Source organism: Miniopterus schreibersii (genome assembly GCF_964146895.1).
Source record: "Miniopterus schreibersii genome assembly, chromosome: 1".
Lineage (NCBI taxonomy): Eukaryota > Metazoa > Chordata > Mammalia > Chiroptera > Miniopteridae > Miniopterus > Miniopterus schreibersii.
The window spans coordinates 199,836,204-199,850,928 of NC_138101.1; the positions used below are offsets into that span (position 1 = coordinate 199,836,204).

The 14,725-nt window shown below is 52.4% G+C and overlaps 1 long non-coding RNA gene across 1 annotated transcript; it reads left to right on the forward strand.

Moving 5' to 3' along the window:
- Positions 1 to 2,139: 2,139 nt before the first annotated feature.
- Positions 2,140 to 8,771, forward strand: LOC308553682. Its single transcript, XR_013998266.1, has 3 exons — positions 2,140 to 2,234; positions 2,862 to 2,981; positions 7,431 to 8,771. It is a non-coding gene; the product is annotated as an uncharacterized lncRNA (long non-coding RNA).
- The last annotated feature ends 5,954 nt before the right edge of the window (positions 8,772 to 14,725 follow it).

The window sequence follows — 14,725 nt, forward strand, 5'->3', positions numbered from 1 at the left end:
GGAACACACACACATACACACTCATGCACACATGTGTACACACTGGTACTCTGGCGCTACCACTTGCCCTGTTGCACACAGATCAGCCCCTGCCATTACCGACTGTTTTATGTTTGCAACCAGCCCTTTCAAAAGGACCAGAGAAACAGAACTTCCTGTCCATCAACTGCCCTGAATGTCTGGGGAGGGGCCCTGGGAAAGGGTGCTGACGTTCATTTATTGAGCAGCTACTGTGTGCCAGACCTCTTCTAAGCACTTTGTGGGAATAAATGGATTTAATTCATTTGTTTCCTGTTAAATGGGGTGGCAGAAAGGGTGACTGACTCCCTCTTCCCAATTAGCACTAGAGAAGTCATTGAATGAGAGAGAGGCATGAGCACCAGATGTAATGACAGAAGGAAGACCCTGTAGAGACTCGGGTGGGGGGAGGCGAGGGTGCTGAGTATATGCAGCACTGGAGGAGGTGGAGACAGACAGAAGACAAACTTTGTCACACCTGTTCTTGCCTCTCCTTTGCACAGCTCTGCATACTGTTCGCCCAGGCCCCCTTGGCAGAAATCAGCCATGGCACCACCAGTCAGGGCACAGGATGGGAGGTACCCAGGGAAGCCAGGATAGGTCAGTGCCCCAGGCACCCCCTCCTCCTACTCCTAGCCCCCAGACTGGGGGCTGCAGATGGGAGTCCCTTCCTCTCCTGTTGCTTCTCGCCAGAAGCTTAGGAGACCCTGGTCCGGGCAGGCGGCGGTCGACCAGAGCTCTCCACACTGAAGCCTGTTGATCCTGCAGGGCTCCCACCGCAGCCTGTGAAACACTCATACCCAGAAATCAAGGCACCTGGGGCAGGGTTGGTTCCTTCTGTTGCTGCAAGAGAAAATCGGCCCCGGCCTCTCCCAGCCTGAGTGGAAACACAAGTCTCAGACCAGCAAGCTGAGTATGAAATTCCGCGTAAATACTAGTAAATATATGCAGACACACCACCACACATTTTCCCAGGGGTACATTCGCAGGTAAATGCACCCACGTGTGAAAAGATTCACGCCCTGCAGACGAGCACTGTTCTTCCTGTGGCAGGTCGTGAAGAGGCCTCTTTACCACAGTCTGCAGGGTTTTCATGTATTAAGTGAGCACATACTTCTGCACTCACCACCAGGTCCGCGTACAACGCGCTCTGAGAGCACACACGGCGCGGTTCCCTGCGCTGCCGCCCTCCGGCCAGCAGGGGACGCCGCCCCTCCCCGCGCAGAGGGCCGCTCTCCGTCCGGAAGCCCCGCCCCTCCCGGAAGCCAGCCTCTGTGCATCCGGAAGATGGCGGCACCCACGGGCGCGAGAGAGTCGTGTAGGGGTTGCGAGCGGCCCGTCGACCGCGGGAGGCGCGGAGGTGGGCGAGCGCCTGGCGGCAGCGGGGCGAAGACCCTGAAGCTGCTAAAGCCAGAGGTGGAGGACTCCTGGCGGCCGACCTAGAGGGCCCGCCCCCCGCGGCCCCGAGAGGCCCTGGGCGGAGCGGCTCGCGCCTCCAGGCGGGAGGAAGAGCCGCAAGGAGCTGAGGAAGGAGAAGCCACAGCTGAGGACGGCGCGCTGGATGCAGAGGACTGTAGACCCCGCGCGGAGCCCGGGCGGCGGAGCCGGAGCAAGGAGCGGGCCCGGGCGGAGGGCGCCGAGGGGCGGGCGGGCCCTAAGGCCACCCCAGGCCCCGCCGCCTCCCCCGGCCTCGGCCGCCCGGGGAGCGCCCGGCCCTCCACCGCCCCCCACGCCGCCCGAAACGGGCGCTCGTGGCGGCTAACGCGGAGGGGGACCGGGAGATCCGCAGGCTGGAGCGCTGCCTGGGCCTGAACAAGCGCGGGAGGAAAGGAGACGCCAGCTCCGTGCCGCTCAGCTTCCCCCGCGACAGGCTCGACGACTCCGTCCTGGGAGCCCTGGGGTGCGGGGATCGGCGTGGCTGCGGGACAGCAGCAGCGAGGAGGAGGAGGACAGCCCGCCCGCCAAAGCGTCGTGGAAAGTGACGCCAAGGACGCAAGCGGGGAGCCGGACGCCCACGAGGATGAGCAGGGGCCGGGGCCGGAGGCCGGAGCCGGAGGCCGGAGCGCAGAGCGAACAGGAGCAGGACGTGCATGAGGAAAAGTGGAGACAAGCGCAAGAAGAGGGGAGGGCGAGGGAGAAACGGGGGGAAAGAGAGTCCGTTTGCAGAGGTTGAAGAAAGGGACAATTTCCCAGAGGATGTTGCCGCAGCACAACAGGTATCGAGTGAACAGCCTCAGCTCTCTGGGACTCCCCTCGGCATAATTATGGGATGGGGTGGGCCACAGGAGCCACACTTGATGTATTTGTGCTTGAGCTGAGTGTGGTAAATCGGCTGTTCTGTCTACTTTCATTTTTTTAATTCCCGTAATAAAGAGTTAAGGGGGAAAACTCTCCAGAGGCTTTTCATCCCAGGGATGGAGATGTCCCCTTAGGACCACCAGTGGGAATGGCCATTTAGTCCCTCCAAAAACTGGTGCTACATTTGATGTTTTTGTGCCACTGTGCCATACCCCCGGAAGTTAAAGCTGGGCAAAGTGTAGAACGTAGGGCTCTGTCGCCAGATCCTGGAGGGACACAGCCAGGTCAGAGAACTACAGAGGGGAAAACAGGATGGGAAAACATATTGCTATCAACGCAAATGGTGAGCCCACAGATGCCGAGAGGAGCGCTTATCCAGGCTGTTGTAGGCACTCAGCAAGTGCCTGATGTTTGTTGAGCCACCGTGGTCAGTGGTTACAGCTCTGCCAGTTCCTGGGGATTTAACATCTACCAGTGCACATAGCACAAGGGAAAGTGGGATTTGTTCAGTGTAGATTTTTGTAATTTATTTCTGTTCTTTCTAGCAGAGTCTTGGTGAAAAGTAAATCCCCTTCATGTGCAGGGCCACATGGGGGGACAGCGGATGCCAGAAAAGAGGAAAAGAGAGAGAGGCTAAAGAAGCATGTCCAAGGCCTAATTAACAGGTAACCTGGAAACTCAGTTACGTTGTCACTTAAAGAAATTGTCTGTTTTCTAAAAATACAGAAACTATCCCAAGAATTAAAACATAGTGAGGGGGTGGGGCTGCGGCCACTGATTGACTCCTTTCTGTTCCCATCTTGATGTAGCCCAACCCAGACCTGGACGAGCAGGGTGCCCACCTTTTCTCTTTGATACATGGAGCCCTTCAGAGCTTGAAAGCAATGCAGGTGCCCACGTGGTTAATTCTCACCTGAGGATACTTTTTTCCATTGGTTTTTCAGAGAAAGTGGAAGGGATGGGGCGGGGGGGGGGGGGCATCGATGTGAGAGAGACACATTAATTGCTTGCCCCGCTGAGCCCTGACGGGCCAGGGATCAAGCCTGCAACCCAGGTGCGTGCTTCCGACCAGAAGAGGGTCTGTCTAATAAACTCTGCCTCCACGTTGCTGTGCTGCACATAGTAATTCATCTCAACCATTCACATGTAGTAGGAACTTTCTCCTGTCACTTGTCAGACCAGCTTGAGATCGACTGCCTCTTTTTTTTAAAATTAAGTCTTAATCACTTCTTTCTTTTTAAATACATCTTTATTGATTTCAGAGGGAGGGAGAGAGAGAGAAACATCAGTGATGAGAGAGTCATTGATCAGCTGCCGCCTATATGCCCCCCACTGGGGATTGAGCCTTAAACCCAGGTGTGTGTCCTGACTGGGAATCAAACCGAGATCTCTTGGATCATAGGTTGATGCTTAATCACTGAACAATGCCGGCCAGGCCCAAACCCCTTTTTGTTTGATTAAGGCTGAAAGAGTATATTTGTTTCATGGCACTATTGAATACTTGGCACCAGATATTGTCGGAGGGGAGATTTAGGACACTATTTTTGGCACTTTATGTATTTCTACAAAATGTATAACAACTTAGGTATAATAACTAAAGTACAACAATTCAGGTACAGGCTCTTCAACAGAGTCCTCTTTCCTGTTGTCTTTATTTTCTTACCCCCTTTCTTTATGTACATGAACGTGTGACAATATGTAGTGCTTTGGAGGGAAAAGATAATAAGAAGGTTAGGGCGTTCTAGATTTCCCTTTTTTCAGGTTTTATTGGTGAGGATAATTTTTGGTTTTATAAAGTAACAGTCTTTGTTAAAGGAAATTTCAAAAGCAACTAATTCTTCATACAGTAATTTATGTTATTTACATTACAAGAGCAAAGCACCAGTTGTAACTTTAAAACAGAAATCATTCATTTTTCTGTTGCATGGGACCTGCTCTTTTAGGGCATAGCTGAGCCACAATACAGTACAGAGGTGTCACTGAGTGCACCCACTGTCCATTGTTCCTGTCTGAGTCGTGCTGGATGATTTTAGATAGTGCCTACTGGCATTACTGGTTTTTAGAAAAATATGAGACAGACAGTTGGCTGTTTCACCTTAGGTTGATATTTGCTTTCTAAGACATCACTGAAAAGGGAATCTCTCCTATTTTCTTATTCCCCATTTCTGCTTTTAACTTTGTAGAGTTGCTGGAGGCTTTCTTGATTATCCGTTTAACAGACATAATCATCATAACAATCCTTGGAGAAAGAAAATAGTCCAAGATAGTCTGAGTTTGTTTTCCTAAGCCCTCTTAAGAGCTCAGTTTTTCCTCCCCACTTTCCTTTGTATGTGCAAAATGAAGGTCGTGAAGAGGCTTCCTAAGTAGTCATGTTATAAAACCTAAGTCACATATATATGTATATATTTAAAATATGTCTTGATTGATTTCAGAGACAGGAAGGGGGAGAGAGAGAAACATCAACAATGAGAGTCATTGTTGCCTCCTGTATGCTCCCTACTGGGGATCAAGCCCACAGCCTGGGCATGTGTGCCGGGCAGGATTTGAACTGTGACCTACTGGATTATAGTTTGACGCTCAAACTCTGGCCAGGCAAACCAGCAGGTTTGAGGCACAGGGCATTGTAGTCCTCAGGGAAAGAGCAGTGACTGGTGGCCCATGGGTTCCGGACTCTTTCCAGTTAGGAGCTGCTGGTGCAGGGCTCAGTCTCTAGGGACCCAGCATCCTCTCTCAGGTGGTGGTTTCTTTCTTTCTGTTTCCTCCAGCCACCTGAAGAGAACAGGGCCCCGAGGGAGCATTGCTTTCACAGCCCTCTGATTTAATGCAGCTCCTTTTCCTGCATTATCCTTAGGCCAGACACTGCTTCCATTTGGAGTCCCAGCCATTGCACAGGCTGAAGTCTGGTTTGAAGTTAAGTCAAATAGAAGTCTGGAGAGAGAGGCTGTCCCAGCAGGAGAAATGGGGGGAGGGAAAGTACAGGCAGGTCCTAAGGGCATGGTTCACATGTTCCTCCTTCCTCCAGGCACTGGACACGACCACCGCTTAGGTGCTGGACAAGAGTCAGAGGTGGCCATCTGGCAGAAGGCTCCAGTTTCCCCATGGGTGTCCCAGGTCCCCTGACTCTCAGCCTTATTTTCATCTTAGGCTAGAATTCAGATGACAGCCTCTCAGTGGTCCTTGGAGCTCGAGTTCAGCAGTTGCAGGCAGCACAGTGAGTGGTTGGTGTGTGTGCCCTTTTGCCTGGATTCTCAGACCTGTTTTCATCAACAGCACTTTTCCCTCAAGCTAAGTCCTGTGTGGAAGTCCTCACACAAAATAGGTGCAAGTGGAATTGTGATGCTGAAGTGGGAATGGGGGACCCACAGTTCATCCACACTCCTTCTCAGCCCTCCTAAGGGCCTAAGCATGCAGCTTCTGCTTACATACCTCCAGTGATGGGGAAGTCACTACCTATCAAGTGCCCTACTTCTGGAGGCTCTGGCTGCTCTTGCTCGAAGGAAGGTCTCATGACCCGTGCAGAGAGCACTGATTGCAGGAAGGTCTCGCTGTTCTCACCTGGAGTTTAGTTGCCCAGAGCAGCTCCAATTTGTAAATTTCATCTTAAAAATTGTTAGAAACACTTGCCATCTGATATAGGCATATTGCAAATTTCTGCAGAAGGGAAATGGTGAATTATACCAGTCTTCTCAAAAATTAAAACTTGCTTTGGGTTTTTGTAATTTTTGTAAAACAAACTCCTAGAAGGGTGGGAAGCTAAATTTTTACTTAAAGACTTAGTTCACATTGGACTGAGCTTCTGAAGTGATCAACAGTAAGTGTAGGTGCGAGTGTCATCTCCTGCCCTCTCCATTGCCTGAAATGATGAATGGTCCTGGCACTGACCCACACAGACATAGACACTTAGAACTTATGGGTAAAGACAGACTAGGCTCTGTGGTGAAACAGCTGGATACCACGGAGCCCGTCCTCCTTGCCCTGGGTGGGAGATAACAGGGCAGGAGGAGTCAGCCTCCCCTCTCGTGAGCTTCACCGAGCTGCCAGATTCATGCTTCATCAGCTGAGGAAAGGATTTTCTTCCTGAGTTCTGATTCCTTGAAGGGGTTTGCAGTGAGGGCTTAAGGAAACAGGCATTTTCGGAGCTGTTGATTTGTACCGCAGTTGCCTTTTAGTGACACATCCTTTTCAAAGAGAAAGGTGGATTTTTTAGTTCAGATTTTCCCTTCTCAAAGAGGGAGGCTTGTTCTGCTTCTATGCTCTGTATGAAAACCAAGTATTTTTGGCTCACCCCCACATGCTGTTGATAACAGGTGTTTTCCAGATGCCTGCTATTTGCAGAGCCCACCAGCACTTGGGACCTGGGTGCCCTGTAGACCCAGTCAATCCAGAACAGACTGCTTGGCAGGGTGGGAAGCAGAGCATCTCCTGCTGTGTCCCCAGTTCTCAGTGCAGCTCAGCTCCATACCAGCTGTGAGCAGGGATGATGAAACGCGTCCCTGCCCCAGCTGTCCATGTGCAGCAGGGCAGACACTGATGATACCTGGGGCAGGGCCCTGATACTGCATGTGCGGGAGGAGGGGGCCAGAGCGGAGGTCTGCAGGCCGGAAGGGGCAGTGCCGCCTCCCTGCAGCTGGTGCTCACCCTCTGACCCGAGGGCTGCTGTAGACACGCTCAGGCAGGTACACAGCAGCTGGGATGGCTGGTTCCCAACACTGGTCACTGTGAAGGTTGATTTTTTTCCCCTTTGGGGCAGACTGTGTCTCTGTCAATTTGAACAGCCTTGAGTTTCCCTTGGTGGCTCGTCTCACCCGTTCCCACCACCCCCTTTCTCAGATCAAGAGAAAGGTCTAGGTGGCGGTGACGGCTTTGAGTGCCATCAGTCTGGCTTTTCAGGAGCTGCTGGCCTCATTTCTCTTCCTTGTGGCCTAAGATGAAGCCCTCGCCAGGTGTCTGAGCAAGTGGCCTGAGAAGGAACAAAGGACAGTCCTACTAGTGAGCTCTCTGCCTTCCTCTGTGCTTGGTGGGAATGAGGAGCAGATGGAAACCGATGACTGTCCTCTCCGCAGACCCTTGTAGCCCTCGCTCACGCCTCTCAGTTCTTCCTCTCTTCTCTGTAGGACACTCCCAACTGCAGGGGTGACCTACTATGTGACGTCTTCAGAAAGGCCAATGATCTCCCCACCATCGGGGGCCAGCCAGGACTACCTGCCAGGAGAGAAGAGGCCAGATGCCCACCAGCTCTGTGGCCCCATCATCAGGATGGCTGTCAGCACCTCCGAGGGGAAGCTGCTAGAGCAGTGTGTGAAGCCCAACCTGAGACCTACTGAGACCGATGCCCCACCCAGTGTCCCCTGAGGCAGGCCCAGCATCCCCAGAGCCTATCTCTGGGCAGACCCCAGCAGGCCACGATGCCCCCAACATCCTGCACACCTGCCAACCAGAGCTCATCCCTGAGCTGGGTGGGACTAGCAGACCGCGTGGTTGCGAGTATGGAGTATGGCTGTGGGTGACTGTCTACTGGACCAGCAGCTTCTGGGCCTAAAACCCACCGACGCCTCCTGACGACACCGGCCTTCTCTCTGTCTGCCTATGGTGGTGTTGAGGAAGGGGTTCCCCTGCATTTCTCACCTTTGTTCTGTTAGTGAAGATACTGCCAGGCCCTCAAGGGTGACAGTCCCAGGTGTGGAACACCTGCAGCCTCCAGGACTGTTTGTTTAGAACAGACCCACTGTGGCCTGGGGATGCTCATAATGCAAGGACAAAACTGGGTCCCTAAAGCAGACACTGTTTGAGTGTGCCCCTGCAGAGCACTTGTTTGCAACTTGTTGACCTCCGTTAATGCATGCGTGTGCATGCGTGTACCAATAAGTGCACACTCACATGGCTGAGCCCCCATGGGTCTGGAAACTGCTCCCTCTCCCAGGAGCTATAGGATCCTAGGAGAAGCCCAGACCAGACAAACAACAAAGATTTTGAGGCCCTGGGTGGACCCTAGAGTCAGGCTCACTGTTAACCAAAAGGGTTGCCGAGCCACTCCTAGGCTCCCATGTACTTCCCTTAACCCAGGGCCAAGGTGGCCTCAGGCCTTTGCCACTCTCCTGCTGGCTCTTGGGGCCACACGAGGACCTGCCTGCCCTGGCTCAATTTTTACAAACTGGATCTGCAAGGCCCCGGCGGTGGGGCAGAGAGAAGTCCTGCCTAGCCCCCTCCCAGCAAGTGTACATAGTGTGTAGAGGGGAGTGTGTGCGAGGTGAGATGCACGCCTGATTAGTAATGTGGCTGCAGTGCCACAATGTCCCCATCCCAGGAGAGATGTTGACTTATTATTCCTGAATAGCTCCTTACAATAGAAACCAAATTTCTTTTAATATATGAGATGTATGTACATACTCATGAAATATGTGAACTTTGAGGGTGATCTAGAGGGTGTCCCCTAAAAATGTACACACACTTTAACAGCTTATAACTCAGTTTTCACTCCTTTTCAGATTTAACAGATTTGAAATAATGAGTGAAGCCAGCCTGTGCTTTGGACAAAGAAAAATCCACTAGATTTTCTTATGAAGATACATAAAAAAAGTTTACGGCACAAAACCGGCAACGTCAACGAATCGAGGGCAGTGTTGAAAGAGAAGGCACACGAGCACCGAACCAAACGATTCCCAACGTTTGCGATTCCTTCACATTATCGGCAGTTCCTGGACCAGAACTGACACAAAGCGAAGGAATTTCAGGAATCACTCCATTCGGCTTGGGGTGTGTGCCTTCTCTTTCAACAGCTGCCCTCGATTCCTCAACTGTTGCCAGTTTGGGGCTATATAAACTTTATCTTTTGTGTATCTCCATAAAGCATCTAGTGGGTAAGTTTTCTCTGTTCAAAGCTTAGTCTGGCTTCACCCATTACTTCAGATTCGTTAAACCTGAAAAGGAGTGAAAATAAATGAGTTAGCAACTGTAAAAGTGTGTACATTTATGTTCCATCAGAGTCTCACCTCTGTGAACCTTTTGGGGGACACCCTGTATGTATGCTTTATTGGGAGTCTCACCTGTGCATACAGTTTTTGGGGAAACCTTATCTTTGTTCCATCAGGAGTGTCATCTGTGTGTACCTTTTTGGGGATACCCTATATATTCCATCAGGCATCTCACCTATTGTGTACCTTTTTGGGACACCGTATATTCATGTCCCATTGGGAGTCATTCTTTGCTATCAGGAGTCTCACCTGCTGCTGTGTGTATTTGGCCAGGTTCCTGACACATTTTGTTTCCTGTTTACTAAAGGTGCTCCTCCTGGATGTACTTAACCTGGTGATTTTGATTTTATAAAGATTTTTTCCTTTTGAGTTAATATACTGAGAAGGAAATGGGCATGGTAACGTGGTCAATTTTATAAGTGCTTTTGATGTGTATTAAATAGCCACTGATTCTGGACACAAGAATGGGATTGTAATAAAATGAGAGAATAGAATTGAGTCCTAGTTTTCCTCACCGCTCGTTGCTGGCAGTGTTGACGGGACGCCAGGCTCTCGGGGCCTCCTGTGTCAGGCCCCCAGTCTCTGGGCCCCTGGAATCTACAGCTCCCTTTGACTCGAGGTCAGAGAATGTGAAAACCAGGTTTTCCTGTTTACCGTGCAGCAGCTTTTTACCAGACCTGCGTTTAAGTTTGTGTAAGTTGAATCCCATTTTAATGTGGGATTTGTATCACAACAGGAGCTCAGCCTAAAGTGATCCTTTGGGTTTTCCCAAGGCTACTCCATCAGGGAGAGCCAGAGCTGGAGTTTAGACCTTGGAGGCCTCAGACTAGATGCTTGAAGATGAGGGAGGGAGGGAGGCATGTAAATGTCCCCAGCTGACCCAGTCTTCTAATGGTTTTGTCCAGCTGCTGCCTCCTTATCCCCTTCCTTCCTCACTGAACCTCTTTTGCACAGGTGTCTCCTTGTGGCACGTCTCCCCTTCTTTCCCGAGGTTCTGCAGTCTGTCCTAGCCAACCACTCAGCAGGAGCTGCCATCAGCAATGCTTTGAGCCAAACTGAGCAGTGGCACCCGCCGGCTGCGTCCCCCGTGCCTTTGGCTTGGAGCTCTCAGCCTCTGTCTCATGGTTCTCTCCTCTCTGGGACAGCTCTCCAGTGCTCACACTTGCCAGGCCCAGTCATTCACTCTTTCCTCCCACAAACATTCATTGAAAGCTTCCTGTGTGCTCACTCCTGGGTTCCACCTTCGAGGCATCTCCCTCCATGCCCCCTCTTCAGGGCTGACCCCACCCTGCTCCCCTAGCACTGACCACTCCTGAGCTTTGGGCCTGAAGTCAGCTGCTTTTAGACCCCTTGTCTGGACTGCAGGCTTCCTTGACTCTCCCTGGCTCCTCTGGGCTCCCTACTTAATCCAAGGAAACCAGCAGGGCCTGTGGTACAGGCTTGACCCCTTCTCTCTCCACATCCCACATTTTATAGGTCTCCTGAATCTGAGGAAGGGTCTGGGATCTGCCTGCCTCCATCTTAGCTGTTTTCATCCTGGGTCACACACCACCCCCTGACCCTGAAGGGTCTTGGCAGGGGCTTGTCGACTGGTCTGCCTGCCTCACAACTTCTCAGCCCCATGGCACCTCTCGGGCATTGTCCTCCCTCAGTCTCCACACTAGCTACATCCATCCCTTTGGGGTCTAGGTTCTCTATGTGGCTCACCTTAGGGTGCACCCAACTCTCTATCACCCCCTCCTCTAGCTCCGGACAAGCTCATACACACCCACAGCATTTTTAAAAAATATGTCTTTTATTGATTTCAGAGAGAGGGAGGGAGAGATAGAAACATCAATGATGAGAGTCATTGATCGGCTGCCTCCTGCACGCCCCCTACTGGGCATGTGTTCTCACTGGGAATTGAACAGTGACCTCCTGGTTCATAGGTGGATGCTCAACCACTGAGCTCACACCAGCTGGGCTCACACCCACAGCTTTATTTGCAATCTTCCCAGAAGGCCCCAAACACCTTTGGCCCAGCCTCTCCGTGGAACTTCCAGGTCTGTTTCCAGCTTGGATGTCCCAAGTTCACCTCCAATTCAAAATGCTCCACAGACAGTTCACCATCCCCTCCGCCCAAGCTGCTCTGTTCCTCCTCTCATCACATCTGGCCCCTCACACCCAAACCATGTTTGGATTCCCAGTTAAAGCTGAATTTCAGATAAACAACTAATACCAGTTTAGTATAAGTATGTCCCAAATATTATATAACACATAAGAAATTATTTACTAAATCTGGCAATCCTATCAGGACAGGGCCAGAGGGGAGACTTTGAACAAAGAAATGACTTTGTTTTAAAGTGTAAGATGATTTTTAAATTAGTTCATTCATCCATCTGACGCTTATTATTAAACACAGACTATTCTAGACAGTGTGCTAGGCTCTGGGCACTGGGTATAAGCAAGTGGACAGGATGCCTGCCATCACTGGCATTCCCTCTGCCCTGAGGGCACTACCCCCTTTGGCCTACACTTACCCATGCTTGTCCTTCAGAACACGGTCAAGTGTCAAGTGTCCCAGTCTCAGGAGCCTGCCCAGCCCTCCATGACCAGCAGGCCTTGCTTGCCCTCACCACCCCTGAGCCTCTCCGCGCTCACGCCACCTGCTAGACTGGGTGCTCCCAGGGGACAGCATTAGGCCTCTCGTACTCACAGCTGGTTCCCTGGGGTTAGGGCACTGTCAAGCTTAATGACTTTTTCACTGTGTGGCTCTTTGTCTGAACCTGGGTCTCCAGACTTCCTGGGGGTGGGGTGCACTACCTAACAGCCTTTCAACTAAATCTGTTCTGTTATTAGCAAGACTTGGCTTTTTTTGTACTTGCGACAGGGAACCCTGATGATACACCGGCTTGGGAGCAGTTTTTTGGAGCATTCAGACCAGGGGAGTGGACAGTGTGGAAAGTGGGTTGTTCCCTTCTCCTGGAGCACCTGCCACGGCAGCGCAAGTAGCCTCTCAGAGACGGTGGCTGCTGGGACGCACAGGCTGGGGAACCGACACGTTTGAGTTTTCTCTACCAACATTTATTTTTTTTGTTTATTTTATTGTACACAGGCTCTATCCCTTCAGAGTAAATACTGCCAGTCGCCCACCCAGCAGCTAGTTCATGATTTATTCGCGTGCTAAACGAGAGAGCAAACTGAAGGCATTTTCCAGACAGTAAAAAAGGGGGAGGAGACATGAAGGAACCATTTAAAATGACATTTGCCATTATTTAGGAATAGGCTTATGATAGAAATATTACGTACAAAAAGGAAGATTAAAAATTGTATCTCTTAAGCAAGATTACATTGAAATATGTATACACACACACACACACACACACATAAATACAGGGTATCCCCAAAAATGTACACACTTTGAATAATTACATATTTCAATGGGCTAAATCTGAAAAGCAAGAACCATCATTTGAGCTGTCAGCTGTTAAAGTGTGTGTACATTTTTGGGGACATCCTTTACACGCCTTTACAGTGAAAAAAAGAAAAAGGCAGGAAGGATGCCAAGGCCCCAGCGGCGGCTGGGAAAGTCGGTGGCTCTTTTGTCATTTTTCGGGTTTGCTGTTCTTTTCTAAGCTTCATTTAGCCACCAAAAGCTCTGGATACACGAAGTTCCAAGCTGCAGAGATCCTCGGAGGTAACAACAGCCTTGAGTTGCAATATTTGAAAACTTTTCTCGCGAGCTGAGGCTCCAAAGCGCAACGTGATTTGCCCGGTGGAAGGCTCTGCGGGCTCTGGGGCCGCCTCCGCTCTCCCGGAAAGCGCCGGGGCCTCGGGTGTTTCCTCGGCCGAGGGGCGGGGCGCCGGCGGGAGCGGCGCAGGCGCAGGATCCTCATAATAGCAGAGGCGCCACTCTGTCCCCGGCCGGCCGGTTAGCTCAGTTGGTTAGAGCGTGGTGCTAATAACGCCAAGGTCGCGGGTTCGATCCCCGTACGGGCCACAGCTGCCTTTTTAAAACTTTCCTATTAGTAATTTTTACGATTATCTAAAAATAAGATTTTGGGGAGCTGTCAGCCCCGGGCGACCAGGAGAGAGAGACGGAATCGTTCCGTACTCCACCCCAAAGTGGTCGCGGGCGGCCGGTGGGGAGACACGGCGGGACCCCGCGCCCGCACGGCCCGGTGACTGGTTACCCACGAATTCGCGCAGCACCCCGCAGGCGCCCTTCGGGCCGATTTACGACGCTCTCGGAGGCTACCGCCAGGTGCTCCCCAATGCAGAGCTGCGGAGGGCCCTCGGTGGGGACCCCAGGGGTCCTTAGAATTGAAGCCCAGGCTTGGGAGTCATTCCTGGAGTCGTTTCCTCCCGCCATGTGTATGGACAGAGCCTAAGGAGCCCGGGGCGTGCCCGCGCCGTCTACGTCGGAGCCGCAGTGAGGGAAAGACACAAATGCCAACCCGTCGGGCTGTGGAAGCCGCTGGTAAGCCCTCTCTTGCTACCCCCCCCCAATATTTTATTGATTGATTTTTAGCCTGTATGTGCCCGACTGGGGAATCGAACCTGCCATCTTAGCTATCGGGACGATGCTCCCGCCGACGGCTGCCCGGCCAGGGCCTCTTGCTACATTTTAGCTTTTCAGAGAAATCTCAGGCTTCCCTTCTCCCACCTGGTCGTGCAGTTTGCAGCCAGGCGACAGCTGGATTAATGTCTCACTCACGGCTCGAGTCTGCAGGCGTGTTTAGTTTAACAAAAGCAGCCTTTTAAAGGTCAGTGTGTTTTCTATCGGGGTCCAGCCAGGTCTCTAGCCATCTTTGAAAAGCCTTCAGAGCCGGGGACTGAGTGTGAATCCGGGTGGGGGCTTCCCTCGCTGCCCCGCTCACGCACTCACTCCCATGCCCCCGCCCAGCGCTCAGCCCCCGAGCGTGCGCCGGGCACCGAGAGAGTCGCTGTCACCTCCACCCTCACGGGGCACGCAGTCCGGGCGAGTGGGAGGGGCGGGCCGCCCTGGGGACATTTTGGGGGCTGGAGGCACACTATTAAATATGCTCACTTTGAATCCCCTCCCAGATCTATTAGCTCAGAAGGTCTGGAGGGGGGACCAGGAACCTACAAGTCCTGCCACGACCCTCAGGTGACCGATGCACGCGCTGCTGATAACATTTGGGTGGTGTGACGACAGGCCTGGGGCTCTGGAGCCCCGGCGACGGACGCGCGGGAGACCTTGGACAGCTCCCGCCGGAGGCGACCCCGGAAGGCTAACTAAGTCTTGCCGGCCGGTCCTCTCTCTTGTGACGCACAAGGGGCGGGGCCACATAGGCTCCACCCACCGACGCACACTCCGCGGTCGCCTTCCGAAGCCCCTTGGCCCCGCGGGCCCCCGTAGCCGCCCCTTTCCGCGGTGACGCACTTCCGGCGCGCCCGGCTCCGCGGCCGCGGTTCGAGTCCCCACCTCGGCCGGC